Source organism: Globicephala melas, chromosome 12 (genome assembly GCF_963455315.2).
Source record: "Globicephala melas chromosome 12, mGloMel1.2, whole genome shotgun sequence".
Lineage (NCBI taxonomy): Eukaryota > Metazoa > Chordata > Mammalia > Artiodactyla > Delphinidae > Globicephala > Globicephala melas.
In genome coordinates this window covers 5946720-5960514 of record NC_083325.1, presented here as the reverse complement: position 1 = coordinate 5960514, position 13795 = coordinate 5946720, and the positions used below count along the sequence as shown (strand labels likewise).

At 46.3% G+C, this 13795-nt stretch overlaps 1 pseudogene; it reads right to left on the bottom strand.

The window, feature by feature from the left end:
* Nucleotides 1-12422: 12422 nt before the first annotated feature.
* On the bottom strand, nt 12423-13455 carry LOC115843068 (geranylgeranyl transferase type-2 subunit beta pseudogene; annotated as a pseudogene).
* Nucleotides 13456-13795: the final 340 nt, after the last annotated feature.

The window sequence follows — 13795 nt, the reverse complement described above, 5'->3', positions numbered from 1 at the left end:
GAGCCAAAGCACACGGAGAGTGAAAGACTTGCCCCCGTCACCAGCCAGTGAGTAGAGGTCGCAGGATCCAGCCCAGACTGCACGGTCTTTGTCACCACGCTTGCTAACATCCCACCCCCACTTTTTGCAGGCTCCCCGTTTGACTGGGCTGATCCAATATCAGACAATTTGCAATTGCCGAAGTTCATCTTAGTCATCAAAAGAGCTCTGACTGCAAACACAAGGTATGAGCCAACCTTCTCTTAAGCCTTTGGTTAAGACTATGATGCAATCTTGGTCCCTTTTTTTTTTTCCTTGAATTGCTTTGTCACCATCTGAGATCGTTCCTGAGCTCTGGGAGGCTTTGAAGAAGCTTCTGAGGACCCTGCACATGGACCCTGGGCCATTCGGATCCTCTTTTCCCTCCCAGGTGGTGACAGGAACACCAGAGCCAGACCCACTGGTGCTCTTCATGGTGAAAGTGGCCGCCCTGGGCTGGCCACCCCGTGCTGGCCACCCCTGCACACGGCAGCTGGGCTTCCTGACCGGCCTCATTGGGCTTCTTTCAGTCATGGCCTGGGTGAAGAGGCGCTAACTCAGGGAGCACCTCTGATTTTGTATGACTCTTCTTAGCAAGCTGTCCCTCAGCATCCTTCAAAGCATTCTCCTTTCATGTGACATTGATGACCGACCTCTCTTTGCTGCCACTCCCCTCACAATTTCAAGAGAGTGTCTTTGAAAGTTTGAAAACTTTGCATTGTAAATGAAAAAAAAAATCCCGACGGGCAACCAATCTGGTCTTTCACCAGAGTAAACGGGAGTTTCCCTTTGGCTTCATCATATCCCAGAACAGCCCGCCTTCGGGTATATTTTAGTCCCTTTGTATCCAAAGAACACTGTGTGATTTGGTGAAAAGCTGTGTGTTTATTATCATGAAACATAAATGTGTTGAAAACATCAAGTTGCTATCGTGCAGGCTCTCCTAATAGCCTATTGGAACCTCCTTCACTTCAGAAATGACACACTTTGGGGTAGAACTTCCCTTTTTAAAAACCACATAAATTCCCCACCCGTTCCCCTTCCAACACTTCAGCAGTCAGATCATGTAGTATTTTTCTTTCCCACTTCAGTTGACGCTTTACATCCAACATTACCAAGCTCTGCAAAATGCAGAGGGATGCAGTCACGTTAAGGTGGAATCACTTTGGTGTTTTTGTTCTTTGTTTTTTGCTCTTAAGGTCACCTATTCACTATTGCCACCATTCGGCACAAAAGTCAGGATCTGTCTGGAAAATGCGTTATTGCCCCATGACCAGAACCCAGAGAGAAACATGTTTGCCTTCAGATGGATGGGATGGTTATGTCGTTTAAGAAGAAAGCAACTCGGGCTTCCCTGGTGGTGCCGCGGTTGAGAGTCCGCCTGCCAATGCAGGGGACACGGGTTCGTGCCCCGGTCCGGGAGGATCCCACATGCCGCGGAGCGGCTGGGCCCGTGAGCCATGGCCGCTGAGCTTGCGCGTCCGGAGCCTGTGCTCCGCTGCAACGGGAGAGGCCACAATAGTGAGAGGCCCGCGTACCGCAAAAAAAAAAAAAAACAAACAAAACAACTCAATTTTGCAACTGCATTCTTTGTAGAAATCTGGCCTTTGGTTGACTAATCCCATCAACCAATTAATCCCACACTGATTACCCTGCTCATTCATTCTCAGCAACAGAATGTAAGCAAAACTTGCAAAACTCCCCTGAAGTCTCACCCAGGCCCTGTCTGGCTTCTGACACTTCCTCTGGATTTATGTTCGGCATGGTGATTCTCAACCGCAAGTCTGATTGGCTGGCCCCTCCTCTCGTGGTATCAGTCTCAAGGGCTGTGGAAGCAGAGGACCTGAGGGCACATTCTTGCTATACAGTCAACCGTCTAAGCCAGAAACCTGGGGTGGGTCTTCCTTGACCTATCCCTCCCCCTCCTCCCTCCACAGCCGGCCAGTCACCAAGTCCTGTCCATTCTGTATCTTGAATCACTCGCCTCCCCTGTTTCTCTCCACGGCCACATCCTGGCTCAGCCTCCATCACCCATAGCCTCATACTAGTCTCCCAAGGGGTCTCCCTGCCTGCATATATGGGGTCAATCCATATACAGTAAGTCCCTTACATATGAACCTTCAAGTCGTGAACTTTCAAAGATGCGAACATGCCTTCGAATGTCCCATCGTGTAAGTTAGTTCACGTGTCTGCGTACATTGTCACGTGCGTGCATCCTCTATGAGTGGTTGTGCTTTTGTGTACTTTATCGTATAGCCTACAGTAGTACCGTATCTTTATTTCAAGCCCAGGATGTCCGGAAGCAAGCGTAAAAGCAGCAGTGAGGGCTTCCCTGGTGGCGCAGTAATTGAGAGTCCGCCTGCCGAGGCAGGGGACAGGGGTTCGTGCCCCGGTCCGGGAAGATCCCACATGCCGTGGAGCGGCTGGGCCCGTGAGCCATGGCCGCTGAGCCTGAGTGTCCGGAGCCTGTGCTCCGCTGCGATGGGAGAGGTCACAACATTGAGAGGCCCGCGTACTGCCAAAAAAAAAAAAAAAAAAAAAAAAGCAGCAGTGATGTAGCTGGTATATACTACTGTACTTTTCAAGGTGCTGTACTGTAAGGTTAAAAATGTTTATTTTTTATGTATTATTTGTGTGAAAGGTATTATAAACCTATTACACTACAGTACTATATAGCCGATTGTGTTGGTTGGGTACCTAGGCTAACTTTGTGGGACTTGCGGACGTGCTGTCCGAACAGAACTCATTCAGAGGTAGGGAACTTACTGTAAGGGCTCCTTTGAAAATGCAGATTCGACTATACCGCCCTCCTGTTTAACACTCCTCAAGGCCTTCCATCACCTGTAGGTTATAGCAGAGGCCCCTCTTCATCACCCTGCAGCCCCCTCCATGATGTAACCTGGTTATCCCAGCTCAGAGCTTATGGCCTCTAGAAACCTGCTCTGCATCCTTGCTCTGCGCTCCACCCCAGCCCCACTCACTCCTCCAGGCCCCCCGAGCGCCTGTCTCCCGAGCTTCCTGGACACCCCTCAGTGGATGGAATTTCTCTCTACGTCTACCTCATCTTCCAGGCTGACCTCGCTGTGGATGAGGGCAAGCTCTGTTTTTTTCCTTTATCTCCAGCCCAGGACAGAATCTGTCACAAAGCAGGCATTTGCTAAATGCTTGTTCCTTGGTGACATGGCTGGAGCTCAAGGTGGTTCTAAGGGTACTGGACTTCCATCTATGTCCCGTAAAAAGCTCCATTTAGATTTCCCCAAATATCTGATTCAGATTTCATGCTTTAAGGATTGTTACATTATTTTGCATATTGTAGTGTAGAATAGATTCAAATGTGTTACTGACAAACACGTGACACACTGCCGATCGGCAAGCTAAGCGTGTGGCAAAGAACAATTATCTTCGTGAAGACTCTGAATACATCTGTCATTTGTTGGTTCCTTAAATCCCAAGGTTATAAGGCTGGTTATTTTTAAAAATTGTTACAGTGTACTGCCATTTTTCTGTGTGAAGTAGGAATTTCTTATTACAATATGACCGAAGCAAACGGTGGAAATAAATGAGACTGAGACTGACTTCAGATGGCAGGGGTTTCCCACAACTACAGTTCCGATTTTTTCTCATTTATGAAAACGGCCTGTAATCCTCACTGGCTGGTTTCACAGTGTGTGAGTACCAGAGGTCTGAGGTTATGATGGAAATGTGTACCGATGAAAGGTACCGTCAGCCCCGGGATATTTTAGGGCTTCCCCTAAGGCGTTGTTTGAAAGATGGACTTAGCCATTTTTTTTAAAGTTTGGAAACTACTGGCCAAGGGGAAGCAGGGTGCTGGGCTGAGGCTCCCCAGCTCTCAGTTCCCAAGGAAACGAGGCACCTGCCCAGGACTGGGCCGGGAGGGCCGTGGAAGAGCTGAGGGAACTGGGAAGAACTTAGAGATCTGCGGAGGACCGGGGAAGATCGGAGAGCAGCTCTGCGTCCCCTCTGGGGGATCCCTAACCTCCTCCAGCACCCTTAACCTCGAAGGTCTGTAGGTCGGCTCAGTGCCTGCTTCACGGCGCCGGCTGCTCTGCTGGAGGGCAAGTGATGGGGGAACAGATGCTCACAGCCTGTGTGCTGCCTGCTGGGAGGCCAGTCCCCGTCCCTCCAAATCTGCAAGGGGACTTCTGAAGGGACGTGGGGAGAGGAAGCCAGGCCTCAGGCTCTTTACGGGAACCTGTTGGAGCTAAGCAGAGTTCAGTGGCTGCCAGCACTTGGGGCCAGCACAAAGAACCCTTCCTCCCTAGACGTCAGGCCAAGCCACTGCTGTGGGCTAGCTGTCCACCTGGGCTAGCCCTTCCCCTGGTCCCGGGAGTTTCCTTCTCACTCATTTAACAAATGGAGATTGGCTCCTTCTCTGGGGTTTCTGCAGCCATGCTCGCCCAGGACTCCCTACATACCACCCTAAAAAAGTCCTTCCCTTGGTTCTGATTCCCCCTCAAGCTACTGTCCTATCTGTCCCTGCCCTTCATACTGAAACTTCTTGAAAATAAGGATTCTCCATCCCTCCAACGTGTCACCTTCCCCCCAACCTAACTGCGCCTGGTTTTCCCCTGCTGCACCAATGACATCTTCCTCAAAGGTCACCGGTGACTTCCTGGTGTTAAAGCCCAGCAGCTTTCCGTAAGCCCTGCATCCTCCCTGACAACCGGCTTCCACCGCCCACCGCCATCGCGCAGACACTGTTTATGTTGTGACCTGACCTCCTGCTTCCCCCTCTTCCTCCCTGACCACTCCAAGGACTTTTCTGCCTCTTGTTCTTCTCAGAGAAGGTGGCTGTTTGCTAGGACCTGCTGGAACGAGGTACCACAGGCCAGGGGCTTAAACAGCAGAAGTTTATGTTCTCAGACCTGGAGGCTGGAAGTCTGAGGCCACAGTGGCAGCAGGGTGGGTTTCTCCTGAGACCTCCCTCCTTGGTGTGTAGACGGCCGTCTTCTCCCTGTGTCTTCACATGGTCTCTCCTAAGTGTGTCTGTGTCCTGATCTCGTCCTCTTATAAGGACCCTAGTCTTACTGCATTAGGTCTCCCCTTCATGACCTCATTTTGACTTAATTACCTCTGTAAAGGCCTTATTTCCAAATAGAGTCACAGTCTGAGGTTCTGAGGGTTAAGACTTCAACATAGGGCATTTGGGGTGGGGGACATAATTGAGACAGTAACAGTGATCTTGCAGATTAGTTTCTTGACCCTTTTTAACGTTACTTCCTACACCCATTTCTAAAGCGCGTGTATTATTATTGACTAAATGCTTTTGTCAATTTCATTTTTTAAAATTTGTTTTGCAATTTCTTTTTTTTTTTTGCGGTATGAGGGCCTCTCACTGCTGTGGCCTCTCCCGTTGCGGAGCACAGGCTCCAGAAGCGCAGGCCCAGTGGCCATGGCTCACGGGCCCAGCCGCTCCGCAGCATGTGGGATCTTCCCGGCGGGGCACGAACCCGTGTCCCCTGCATCAGCAGGCGGACTCTCAACCACTGCGCCACCAGGGAAGCCCTGCAACTTCATTTTTTAAATTACAAAAGTAATGCCCCTAGTGAAAATAAAGTGGAGTAATTCTCGAGTGTTTGAAGAAAAGGTTAATCAGAGGATATGATCTCCACGTAAATAACTATGTCTGAAAGTTCTTTTCTGAGCTTTAGGGTCAAATTCCCAACTTGTTTTCAAGCGCCTCCCTGGGACGGCTGGACCATCACACACACAAGCACCATCGTACTCCCCATCTTTTCACCCAAATCCCCAACTCTTTCAATCACTTCTCCCCTCAGCCCCACTCCCTGTCCAAACACTTTCTGGAGCCCAAATGTCTGCCTTTCAAGCATATTTTGTGAGACTCAGTTCAAAATCGGTGGGACTCTTTGTCAAAAGCTATTAAGAATTTCAAGACAGTGACAGCAGAGCACTTGTTTTTTATTGACATAGAGTTGGTTTGCAATGTTTCAGGTGTACAGCAAAGTAATTTGGTTATATATATATATATATTCTTTTTCAGATTCTTTTCCATTATAGGTTATTAAAAGATATTGAATAGAGTTCCCTGTGCTATACAGTAGGACCTTGTTGTTTATCTGTTTTATATACAGTAGTTTATATCTGCTAATCCCAAACCCCTAATTTATCCCTCCCCCACTTCCTTTCCCCTCTGGTAACCATAAATTTGTTTTCTATGTCTGTGAGTCTGTTTTGTAAATAAGTTCATTTGTATCATTTTTTTAGATTCCACATATGAGTGATATATGATATGTGTCTTTCTCTGTCTGACTTACTTCACTTAGTATGATCATCTCTAGGTCCATCCATGTTGCTGCAGATGGCATTATTTCATTCATTTTTATGGGTGAGTAATATTTAAAACCGAGCCCAGGGCCCCTCAGAGAAGGTCACACATCCTAAAGGGGGTCAACCCCCTCCAGTGTCCCCTCCATATCCCGCTGAGTCCCGCCCCCATCAATGCCCTGGGTTTCCACCAGGGCGTCCTGGGGCCTCACATCCATCCCCCTTCCCCTCCCACCCATCTGCCCGGTGACGCCTACCGTCACCGTCTGCACATGGTATACTTTGCTCAAAGCCTTTGGCGTGTCCTCACCTCCACACTGGGTACAGCTCTCCAGGACAGCACTTTAGGCCCTGATTTCCTGACTTAACTCCTTCTCGTGCCTCATCCGGACACACAGCGTGGCGTGAACGTTCTGATCTCTCCCCTGACTGTCCTCCGTGCAGCTCGCCCTCCAAGCCCTGTCTCTCTGAAACCCTACCCTCTCCATCTGTGTCAGTGCAAACTCTCCAAACGCCTCCCTCTTCCAAGTGTTTCCTGGCCTCTGACCTCGGTCTGATGGCTTCTTTCCGGTCAGCCCACACGTCCTGCAAGCGCTGGTGTGCTTTCGTCCTTTAAACCTCCCGCTCGCCCAGGGCCAGGCTCTATTTCTGTCTCCTGAGGCTCAGCGGGGCTGGTACCCTCGCACAAGGCTACTTGCACTGGCAAGCGGTGGCCTAGGGCTGTGCCCGCTCCACCTCCACCGTCTGGCTCAGAGGCCGTGCCTGTCCCTTGCCTTGTGCTGCCCCTGGTCCTGCTGCGTTTCTCCTGAACCCACACTAGACAACGAGCTCTTTGAAGAAAATGCATTTTTCTCCTCTTCGTTTTCTTTGAGGTGCTTTGTTTGTCTCTACCTTCAGCCCGCATGTTGCTGTGAGGGAACAGGAAGTTTTGAAACACGGGGTTAGCCCAGGAAGATGCAGTGACCAAATACATTAGCTTACATTTCCGAAAACTCAAGCAGTTAAGGATTCTTTCGTGTGACAACAGCCCTTTTCAAAAGCAATGTCCTTTGGGGACCACTTAGGGAATGTGAACTCGTCAGTCACACTTAGGAATCAGTAGATTCAACTCTGTGCTGGTTGCCGGGCTTCCTTCCAAATGAGAGCCCTGCCGGGGGGATCTCTGGTCCAGTCCCGCCACTCTTACCCTTTTGTTGGGTTTTGCGTTAAGCACTGTCTGCACCTCACACTCCCCCTCCCCCAAGGCTAGGCTATCAAAGCTGAAGGAGAAAGCCAGGTTTCTTAGTCTCCTGATACTTCTTTTCTTCTCACTGGATCTGGGGGAACCAGCTTCTTCCAGAGCTTCTGTGAGGCCCACATGGGAGTGGTTCTCATCTCTCCTCCTTTGTCCCTTAGGACCAGTGGTGCAGAGTGAAAACTGAGGGGGGTTAGACAGAGGGCAAGTGGTCAACAGGAATTTAGAGGGTATGGGACTTTCCTGGTGGTCTAGTGGTTAAGACTCCACGCTTCCAATGCAGAGGACACGGGTTCGATACCCGATGGGAGAACTAAGTTCCCACATGCCATGCAGCCAAAAAAATTAAAAAAAAAAAAGATGTGCAACAATTAAATACATTGTAAAATAATATTTAATGACATGGAAAATGTTTATCATATATTATCGAGCGAGGGAAAAAATGGATTACAGAGCAGAATGTGTAATAGAGTTCCATTCTTATATTTTTATATTTAGATAAATATGTGTGTACTGTACTTTACCCGTAGACATTTGGGAAAATACTTATTGCAAAAAGGACAACAAACTTTCCAAAGATATTCACCAAAATGTTTTCAGTATCTGGGTAGCAAGTTTTGACTGAAACTGTCTTCCCTTTTTAAAAATTTTCTCCGCTTACGGTGTGTAACTTTAGGACATGTGTGTTTTGCATGGAGCTGGAAACTTACACGCAAATCTGCATCTGACACACGGGCTTCCTCGGCTGGCATCCTCTCCTCACCTCACCTCTCACAATCCCCACCCCCCATGCTGTCCAGAGAAAGAAGAGGAAGTAGTACCACCAAAGGCCCTTCCCTGCGGTCTGCAGGCATGTGATTGCCTTGCGGGGCGAGAGCTTAGTCAGGGGTGCACCACTTCCCCTCCTGGCGGGAATTCGGGAATTCCAGGGCTGAGGTGGTGATGTGATTTGACCTGTGAGGGTGTGACCGCTGGGAGGAAAAGGGAACTGAGCTGAGCTGTCCTGATTCCCCCGTCTGGTGTGGTCACCACAGTGCCCTCCTTACTGGAGTTGCCTTTTGCCATGCTTGGGGCTGGATGACAGCCCAGGGCTCCCTGGAGGTTCCCTTCCTGGGACCCTGTGAGGTAGGGGCAGGGAGTGATGGCTCAGGGGGGGCCCACCACCCTGCCAGCCAAGGCCCCTCCCTGGCCCTCTAGCTCTCCTACTCCAAAAGTCCATCAGCCGCCCTGCTCCCTACCTCTTCTCTGCCCAGCAGGAGCTAGCCCACGGTGAGCATTCTAGAAATGCTGGCTCCGAGCTCCACCCTGATTCCACACTGCTCGTCACACCTCTGCTGGGACAGAGATCTCTCCCTAACTCCGGCCCTCTCCCTCCCGCCTTGCTGGAAATCCAGCCTAAGGGACAAGAAGGGAGCTCACTTCAAAGAACACCCCATCCCCACATCTCCACATGCCCCAGCTTCAGATAAAAGGAATGGGGAGAGAAAGCATGAACACGATGAAACCAAACCCAGAGCATCTGAGGAGGTGGACACTGCGTCCTACTTGCCCCTGACGGGCCCATCGGAACTGAGACCTGCCCGGGTCCGTGCTTGTGCCCCTCATCCTGCCTGGACGGCCACCCCCCTGACTTCCTCTGTCCCCTTTCTGCACAAAGCTTCCCAGCCCACGTCAACTCATGATAGCTGCTCGCGCCAGGGCTTATACTACGATTTCACTGTTCATCTGTTTATATCTCCTCTCCTCCCAGATGTAAAGCTCTTGGAGGATTGAAAGCAATTCCTGGACGCAGTGAAATGCACTGGTCTTGGGACTGAGACCGGGGCAAACGCCTGGCTCAGCCCCGTGGTGGTTCTAAGACCCTGGGTAAGTCGCTGCGTCCAGGCTTGGTTACCTCATCTGTCGATCGGGCAGCAATCATCTCTACCTGGTGGAAAGATGAAATGAGACAACAGGTGTAAGCGTTCTGGTCATTTAGTTATTTCCTGAACATCTGACAGCTTGCCCCCCTTCCCAATACCTTCCCTTTCATGTCATAAATGTTCAATACATGTTTGCTGATTGAGTGACAGATCATGAATTCCACTCCATTCCTCCCTGCATCTTATCTGCATATCTCAGAGTTGGCCCTTAGGACTGTGTCACAGAAGGGTTTGGATGTATACCTCGATAGCCACCAGAAATTGGAATTAAATATTACTGATTTTTACTTAATCCATCTATAAAGTGGTCTAAGGGTTTTTTTGTTCCATAAGTTTATTACACCCAGAGAAAAATATCATGAAAATAACATGTTCGAGAGAAACTCTATACCAGCCAGTCCTAATGAAGTAGGACTTGTATGACCGACCGGTAGTCTCTTCCACAAAAGAGATTTAAGAGAATGGGATCTATTCAATGGAAAGTAGTGTGCGGGTCAGGAGATTGTCCAGAAACAGATGGCATACCCAAAAGGGGTACCTGGAAAAGCGTTTGTTAAAATGCATTTTATTTACAAAAGGTAGTGAGAGACTAAAAAGGAATGTGAACTACTCTGTGTTACAATGATGGGGAGTTTTAGCTCTCCCAGACCTGAAGGGGCCAAGGAAAGGAGGAGTGATTGGTACCCAACAGGACCTGTGCCTGCCTGAGGGCCACCGATATGAGCTGCTGTCTCCATCAGAGGAACGCAGACCTGCAGAGAGGGAGCTGGTGGAACCGACAGCCCGACTTTCCTCTCCACTTGTCCTCCAGTACCTGCTGGGCTTTCCATTGGCTCGACGCAGCCAAAAGCCGAAAGGAAGTGGGCTATGTTGGTAATCCACGGAGGTTAGTCCCTAGGGCACAAGAGTTGGGTGGACATTGAATCTGAAAGGCAAAGCAAGAATATCCAGCATGATAGGAAAAGCGAAAGAAAAGTCAAAAGAAATTATAGTAAATAAGAAAACCACCACAAAATAGATGCTAGAAATGAATCCAAATATTTTAGTAATCACAATAAAAGTAAATAGATTAAAGAGACGCTCAGATTGAAAAAAACAAAATCACAGACTATCACAATGTCCATTTAAAGGAGATAAGCCTCCAGCATAGAGATATCAATAGGAGGAAAATAACTAGAAAAAGGTATAGCATGTAAATATTAACAGAAGGAAGGCTTCTCTTGTAATATTAGTATCAAACCTGAGAGAATTGAAGGTGGAAATTTTTCATGTAAATGAAGAAACAAATACACCAAAAAGATATAAAAATCATGAAATCATACCTATTTAATAGTATAATCTTAAAATTACAAAGCTAAAATTGATGGATTTACATGGGAAAATTGACAAATCTATAATCACAGCAGGAGATTTTAAAGCATATCTCTCAGAAACTGAACAGATAAAGCAGACCTGAAATTAAGATCCTCCAAATTTGAAAAAAACCCACAAACATTTAAAACAGACTAACTCTAGGGGGTAACATTTAGGCTCCTGCACTTGTCAAATAGATGACACACGTTTTTTCCAAGCACAGATGAAACATTGTCACAACTTGATCACGCTATAGGCCACAAAGGAAGTCTCAACAAATTTAACGATTCAACATCATAAAAGCCCATGTTCTCTGAAAGCAATGCAGGATTAGTGATTAGTAGAAATCATCAATAAAAAGATAGCCAAACCACTTCTCCCACGGATATTGAAACTAAATGGCACAGTTCTAAATACGTCCTAATTTAAAGAGAAAATTCAATGGAAATTATAAAACATTTAAAACCAGTAGTTATGAAAATTCAACATATAACTCTTGGAACGCAGCTAAAGAAGCGGTTACGGGGAAAATCAGAGCCTATAACGTGTATATTAGAAAACTAAATTAATGAGCTGGGAGTTCAGCTCACAAAGCTAGGAAACAACAATAGTGACTTTAGGATTTGTCTTAAGGAGTGTTACATTTCAATGGGATGACATGTATATACGTATATTTTTCTATCCAACATGCAGTAAACTTATAATGTGCTCTTTTCTGTTGCTGTAGCTGTTACGCTTACTTTGACTTAGCACATAATAGATGCTCAATACATTCCTTTTTTTTTTTAGCATCTTGATTGGAGTATAATTGCTTTACAATGGTGTGTTATCTTCTGCTTTATAACAAAGTGAATCATTTATACATATACATATGTCCCCATATCCCCTCCCTCTTGCGTCTCCCTCCCACCCTCCCTATCCCACCCCTCTAGGTGGTCACAAAGCACTGAGCTGATCTCCCTGTGCTATGCGGCTGCTTCCCACTAGCTATCTATTTTACATTTGGTGGTGTATGTATGTCCATGCCACTCTCTCACTTCGTCCCAGCTTACCCTTCCCCCCTCCCCGTGTCTTCAAGTTCGTTCTCTACGTCTGCGTCTTTATTCCTTTCCTGCCCCTAGGTTCTTCAGAACCATTTTTTTTTAGATTCCATATTTATGTGTTGGCATATGGTATTTATTTTTCTCTTTCCTTTTTTTTTTCAATCTTTTAGGTTGATCAATTCTTTATCAGTTAACATTCTCACTGACAAAAACCAATTTATATTAACTATAGTTATATATAACATATCAAGGGAGTACATGGGAAAATCAGAACACAAGACTTCATCAGCTAAATAGAGTTCAACTCAGTTTGCTGTTATGGGGACAAACAAGATAACAAATACACTGAAGTATAAACAAAATATTATACTCAGAGTAACAGCATTCCAGAAGAAAACAGAAAGCTGAAGATACAATAAAGGTCTTTAATTCACAATATGTATAATTATATAATTTATTAAAATCAACATAATTCGTGTACAAAATATTAACATGGCAGTCATAAAGTTTGTTAAGCACTTCAAATACTGCAATGTTAAAACAGTAAAACTACACTAAGCAACTTTTGCATCAAGGGATCTAATCTAGCTCACTAGTTCAGGCTGAACGTTTACTCTCTGAAGTATTTCTTCAGGCATGCAAAAAACAGGGCTAACAGGTTTAAACTGTTCTTCTCCCAAAAGTGACAATCCAGCAATTCCAAATAGAGTATGAAAAGGAACTACCATATCTCCTGGCCTGTCCGCAAATCCTCCCGTTTTTTCATCTTGACATGCTGAAATGAAACTGCGCAGTTTCTCTCTGTCAATCCAATGAAGCCTTCCAATTATCTTTAGGGAAGCCAACACCCACCAAGAATAGCATACATCTGGTAACTTCTCTGGCCTTCCATTGAGTCCACCTAATGGAAGCTGTCATTCATGAAGCCACCAACCAAGTAAATCAGAATTTAGTCGATGCAACTGACTAGTAATAGCCAGGAATCCTGTGCAACAATAGATCTGCCCAGCATGGGATTCAGAACCTGACCTGCAACCAAGTCCACCATCAAAGTTCATACATGATAAAGCAAATTCGATTGCCTTTTCCACATTAATAGCATCCAGCTTCCCCAATAGAGCCAAAGTTGCCACCGCACAAAAAGAGAATCTTGTGTCAATTTCTCCCCAAAAACTCCAGCAAAAGAACCATCTTCTTTCTGTAGACTCTGAATATATTCTACAACTTTATTTACATCAATAACATTAATACTATCATAGAGAGTAAGAATCTGGACAGCACTAAGAGTGTACAAAAGATGAGGATCATGTCCAATACTAACACTTATTCCACCACACTCGTGTTGACAAGACTTAATAAATGTCAGAATTTCTTTTCTATTCATGCGATGTAGCTGTCCCATGAGATCCATTACAATCAGACCCCAATAGATGCCACTCATTCTCAAATAATCAGATATACAGTATTCGTAATCATCTTTCTTTGAGCCATAGGATGCTATATAATCTGGATGCTTCTGCACTAATAGGGTGTCGGGTGCATCTGACTTGATAATAAGATCCTTCCGTGGTGTGCCCATGTCTGAGAGTGAAAAGAGCTATTTTTCTCTTTCTGACTTACTTCATTCTGTATGACAGTCTCTAGGTCCATCCACCTCACTACAAATAATTCAACTTCATTTCTTTTTATGGCTGAGTAATATTCCATTGTATATATGTGCCACATCTTCTTTATCCATTCATCTGTTGATGGACACTTAGGTTGGTTCCATGTCCTGGCTACTGTAAATAGAGCTGCAATGAACATTGTGGTACATGACTTTTTTGAATTATGGTTTTCTCAGGGTATATGACCAGTAGTGGAATTGCTGGGTCGTATGCTAGTTCTATTTTTAGTTTTTTAAGGAACCTCCATACTGT